We start from the raw sequence: 6,061 nt of genomic DNA, 5'->3' as shown, positions 1-6,061 counted from the left end.
TTCTCTCTTTTCCACTTCTCTAAACTTACCCATTACCTTCCCCAAACTTTGAAGACAAGCAAGATTCTCTCTTGGTAAAATGAGTAGAATTTTGTGCATTCTAATCTTGGCATCTCTTTTCCATGATTGATAGGTGTGAGAAGGAAAGAAGGATATAAAAGATACTAGTTTCCTTCGTGTATGATCTACATCTGTAATTATATTTATATCTATATCTATCCTCTGATGTCTGTTGAAGCATCAAGGCTCCAGGAAGTAAAATAAGTAATAACTTTTCAATTTCTCGAACACTCACCATGTGCAGATACTGTTGGAAATTCCTGTGTCTCTTATCTCATGCCATCATCATTTTCAAGGTAGGTCCTCTTGTCACCCTGAACTACGCAAGAGAAAAGAGAAGCACAGAGAGGTTCAAGGTTACTGAATGGTAAATGGCAGGGCTCTTACCTGACCTCAGTCTGATCTTAGAGCTCATGGGTTTCCCTATTACCCCACATCCTTCCCGTGAGACTTCTGCCACTTGAACCAATGGGGTCCACGTGGGGAAGGGTGGGAGTTGGTGGGGAGGGTTTGTGGTTTTCTACTCCTAAGTTCTGCTGCATCCAGCATACGCACAACAGGCTTTTGTTTTTCACTATGTCATCTAATTGGGGAACTCAGTTTCTGACATAATTTCTGTAAATTTGCCCACTTAAAATAGGCTTCAGTGTTTCAGGGAGGAGTCTAACTGGGCACGTCCCACATGTTAAACAAATATTTATTAAATACTTGCTGTATACCAAGAACATGATGGGAACTCAGGGTGTGTTGGTAAATAAAAGAGACAAACTAGCCCTTGTGAGCTTATATCCCAGTGGGGAAATGACCATACACAATAGACAGAAAAAAATAAATAATACAGAATATTAGAAAGTGATATGTGTTAAGGGGAAAATTCAAGTATTGCTGGATAGGAGAACTGAAGGAATCTGTGAGGTGGGATGTATTTGAAACAGTGTAGTTAGTCTGGATGGGCCTTACTGAGAATGGGAAGTTTGGGCAAAAATTAAAAGATGGTTGGGGCCTTGGCCAGGTGGCTTGGTTGGTTGGAGCATCATCAATTATCCCAAAATGTTGCACGTTTAGTTCCCCGTCAGGGCACATAACCTGGTTGTGAGTTTGATCCCTGGTCCAGGCACATATGGGAGGCAACCCATCTATGTTTCTGTCTCACATGGATGTTTCTTTTTCTCTTTCTCAAAAAAATATTAATAAACATATCCTTCTGTGAGGATTTTTAAAAAAAAGACGTTTGGGAGTGAGCCATGTGAAGAGCCTTTCTGTTAGGGGGCAGCCTGTGCAAAGGCCATGAGAGCAGAATCTTCTGTGCTCAGATATTTAAATTTTGCTGTGAGTAAAAAGGTTGCTCTTGCAAGGTTTTGAGGAAATAAGTGGCATAATGTGACGTAAGGTTTGAAATATAGCATTTAGTTGAGAATAGACTATGACAGGACATAGAGAGAAGCAGGTAGAGCCTTCATGCAAACAAGAGGAAATGACTAGTACCAGCACAGTTGAGACAGGGAGAGAGGGAGGCTCGAGTGCGTGCAGAAGAGGAACCACAGGATTTCTGATGCATGGGATTGTGGGGTTGGGGGAGAGCAAGTCTCCACATATTGGTGGCCTGAACATCTGGAAGAATAATGGTGCCTCTGGTGATGCATAGAGAGCTGTTGGGAAAACTCAGGAGTTCACTTTGGACATCTTGACTGTGAGATGTTTGTTTCCATATAAGGAACATGTAGTGTGGGCAGTTGGACACACATGTCCAGAGTTCGGAGGAAAGGCCTGGGTCCCAGATGTTAATATGAGATTTATAGACGCCCAGATGGCAGACCTTTGTCATGTCCTGCTCCTCTCCATGCTTTGATGTCTCTTCTATCTTTCCTCCTCTGTTCCCTCCACTTCTCCCTCTGTGTTCATTCCTGTCTGTACTATTTTTATCTCAGTTGTTCAGCTTCCCTGTCCCTGATATTCTTCTCCTGACTTAAAAAACTGAACCATGAAGTGCTTGGTACTGAAGGACCTGCCCTGTGACAGCACGTGGCAGCCTTAGAGCCGGTGGGTTAAAACAGTGCTCAGTTCTTTTGAGAAATCAGTAGACTGTCTTAGGGGAACTCGGTTATAGGTAACTCTCTTCTTGTCTCTTGCTGCTTTTAAGATTCTCTCCTTACTTTAATCTTGGGTAATGTAATTATGATGTGCCTTGGTGTGTGCTTCCTTGGGTCCAACTTCTTTGGGACTCTCTGAGCTTCCTGGATCTCCTGGAAGTCTATTTCCTTGGCCAGATTGGGGAAGTTCTCCTTTCTTATTTTTTCAAATCAGTCTTCAGTTTCTTGCTCTTCCTCTTCTCTTGTTGGCACCCCAATGATTCAGATGTTGGGACGTTTACAGTTGTCCCAGATGTCCCTAAACATCTCCTCATTTTTTTTGAATTCTTGTTTGTCATTCTGTTCTGGCTAAGTGTTTCTTTCTTCCTTCTGCTCCCAGCAGAATTGTTGATTTGAGTCCCAGTTTCCTTCCCTTCACTGTTGGTTTCCTGTATGTTTTTCTTTATTTCACTTTGCATAGCCTCCACTCTTTCCTCTATTTTGCACCCATACGCAACCATTTCTGTGAGCATCCCGATTACCAGTGTTTTGAACTCTGCATCTGATGGGTTGGCTATCTCTTCATCGCTTAGTTGTATTTTTTCTGGAGTTTTGATCCGTTCTTCATTTGGACCATAATTCTTTGTCTTGGTGCTCCTGTTACGTTGGAAGGAGTGGAGCCTTAGGTATTGGCCAGGGTGGGGCAACCCACATTGCTGTGTTGTGAGTCTGTCTGTGGGGGAAGGGTCAGAGAGGGAACAACGCTGCTTGCTCAGCTCTGGCCCTGCTTTCAGTCGCTTCCCCTGCTATTCACAAGCAAATTGGGCCCTTCTGGTGCACATTCCCAGGTGGATGAGACTGTGTACCGTCTGGGACCCTGTGGGTCTCTCTGAAGAACTTCCCTGTGAGGCTGGGAGTTTCTCCTGCTGCCACCATCCCCATAGGTTTTTACACCCAGGGGTTTTGAGGCTTTCTTTTCCAGCACTGGAACCCTGTACTGTGTGGTCTGTCTCACTCCCCAGTTGCTCCTCCCTGTTTATCTGCACACAAATGTGGGACCACCCGGTCTGCCAGCTGCCACCTCACTACCCACCCGGGCTGCCAGCCTCTGCCTCTCTTACCCATCTGGATGAATGTTTCTTCTTTAATCCTTGGTTGTTGGGCTTCTATACAGTTTGATTTTCTGGCAATTCTGGTTGTTTTTTGTTTTTAAATTTGTTGTTGTCCTTCTTCTGGTTGTGTGAGGAGGCAAAGTGTATCTACCTATGCCTCCCTCTTGGCCAGAAAGTCGCATTAACTGTTATAACCAGTACTTTGTCAGAGGTTAGTTGACAGATGAAGACTCTAAGGCTCAGAGAGGGGACCTGACTTGTGAGCAGGTGGGAAGCTAAGACTGACCCCCAAACAGCCTGACTCACAGCCCCTGGTGTTTGCCACACTGCACTGTGCTTGTCAAAGTGCGCAGACAGATCCCACCTTCTCTTTTAAAATATTAAATTGTTTTGTCCTTCAGCAGTAAGCACTTTTCAAAAGGTCCTATGGGGGAAGCAGGGCAACATTACAACCCTGGTCAGACAGGTACTCAAGTCTCGCCATGTGCTGACCCTGCTCCTAATGATGTGGCTCAGCATATAAAAAAGCATTTGGGAGGCTTTTCTCCATTGTTGAAGTGTTTGTCCCTCACTGAGCACCTGCAGGAGCCTCCTGGGGACAGTGGCCTGGATATAGCAGATAGGGGCACAGCGCCTTCAGAAACACCGTGAAAAACAATCCTGGATCTGCAGACTGAGGAGGAGGGGTGGAAGCCATTTCCTAGGGGCTGGTTTGGGCTCTGCATGAACCAAGTTCATATTCTAGACTCATTTCTCGGGAGGCCACATCTTTTGTTTATCGGGAGAGGGTGCCAAGGCCTGGTCATGTGAAGTTGACTCCTCCCCATTGTTTCTAATATCAAAATGCTCAGAGAGAAAACTGGAGGATGACAGCCAGTGTTGGGATAAAGATTTTACCCCTTGATGGTCTTATACATCTCTAATTTAGAGCTATGTTTAACACTTGATAGTTCATGAAATATTTAAAAGTAATAATTACTATTTTCAGCATTTTTGACTACTGTTTAAGATGGTAATTTATTTTAATCAACAATCTATAATTGACAAACTTATGAAACCCTTACTAGTGCTAATAGTGTTCACGTTCTTTTTATTTGCAACACTTTAGAGAGTAATTATCTATAATTAATATGAACCTTTAACAAAGTTACATATACACATGTTTTAAGAATCAAATATTTCTACAAGTTCTACGTATGAAAACTGGAATCTCCCTAGCCACCCACTGTTTTCTGCTTCCAAGAAGCAACCATTTTCAACTCTGTTAACTGATTATTTTAGATTTTATTTCATGCCTCATACAATGTACTTCAATTGCATTTCTCAATTTCTGTCTCGTTAGGATTTATGTATGGATATCCCACTAAGGAAGGTGGGGAAATTAGAGCTACTTGTGACCTCATTCTGCACATGCACACTTTCTATTCTCCATCACCCTGATATCATTAGATTATAATTTTGGAAAACTGAATAGTCTGTGTCTTCAAATATAGTGACTATGAGATTGGTAATTACTGCTAAATCTTATAACATTTCCAGCTTGGATATGTTGATCCCTCAGGTGTTGCTATGTTCTTTTTTTTTTTTTTTTTAAAGATTTTATTTATTTAATTTTAGAGATGGGAGGGGAAGGAAAAAGAGAGGGAGAAACACATCAATGTGTGGTTGCCTCTCATGCACCCCCTACTGGGGACCTAGCCTGCAAAAACAGGTATGTGCCCTGACTAGGAATCAAACCAGTGACCCTTTGCTTACAGACCGGCAAACAACCTATTGAGCCACACCAGCCAGGGCAGGTGTTGCTCTGTTGATCTCTCATGTGTATGTATGTGTAACCAACACCATGTCCAGAATGCAGAGCAATTCCATGACCACAGAGGTTTCCCTGTGCTCGCCCTTTACAGTGACCCCATCCCTACCTTACCAAGCCCCTCAAAAGCCAATCTGCTCTCCATTCCATAGTTTTGAGAATGTGATATAAGTGGAATCATACAGTATGTGAGGGTTTGAGATTTACTTTATTTACCCAGCATAATGCCTTGGAGAGACTTAAAGCTGTTGTATGTCCTTGTATGGAGGCATTACAAGGTATTACAGTTTGATTAACTGTTCACTTATTATTGGACACTTTTTATTGTTTTCTGCTATTAGAGAGAAAGCTGCTATAGGCACAACACACGGGTTCTGGTGTAACATAAATTTCATTTCTGAGATCAATGCCTGGGAGTGTAATACTGGGTCTTATAAGCTACTTCCTCTTTTGAAAGAAATCATGATATTATTCTTTTTGTTGGCAGGAAGTGCATACAAATTCTGAGGTCTAGAATGCACTGTCCATTGGGCTAAGTTTTACCAGTTGCATCAGTAAAGGTTTGGAATAGGGAGTCATTCAGGAGCAGACCTGCTTCCACCCCAACATTGACCACGTTCTGGTGAACCCTCTTCTTTCCTCCCTCTGTAGAGCCCCTAGTGAGGCTGGTGTGGATGAGGCCACATGCCAGATCCACACCAGCTTAAGTTCTTGCTTAAGTTCCAAGCTTAAGTTCTTGGCTTGGAAGTATCGGACACAACCCACAACTGCAGCCCCTTCTCATCCTGGGCTCCCAAGTGGGGCATCACCATGAAGAGCTCAGATGGGGCGAGGGGCCCAGTGGAGAGCAGAGGCCCCAGGCAGGGGCAGCACTATTTCCTGTAGGCCTGCCCAAGTCTCTCTGACAACTAATATCAGTAACTCCTCACCCTATATTTGCCTTCGCTGACTGATTCTATTTCACAATCTGCAAGTAGAAATTGCCTTGAATCTAGAAGCGGGCTACTGTC

This window comes from Pteronotus mesoamericanus, unplaced genomic scaffold (genome assembly GCF_021234165.1).
Source record: "Pteronotus mesoamericanus isolate MK-2021 breed Mesoamerican mustached bat unplaced genomic scaffold, CSHL_Meso_final contig_25, whole genome shotgun sequence".
NCBI classification, from domain to species: domain Eukaryota; kingdom Metazoa; phylum Chordata; class Mammalia; order Chiroptera; family Mormoopidae; genus Pteronotus; species Pteronotus mesoamericanus.
This window is presented reverse-complemented; position numbering follows the sequence as displayed.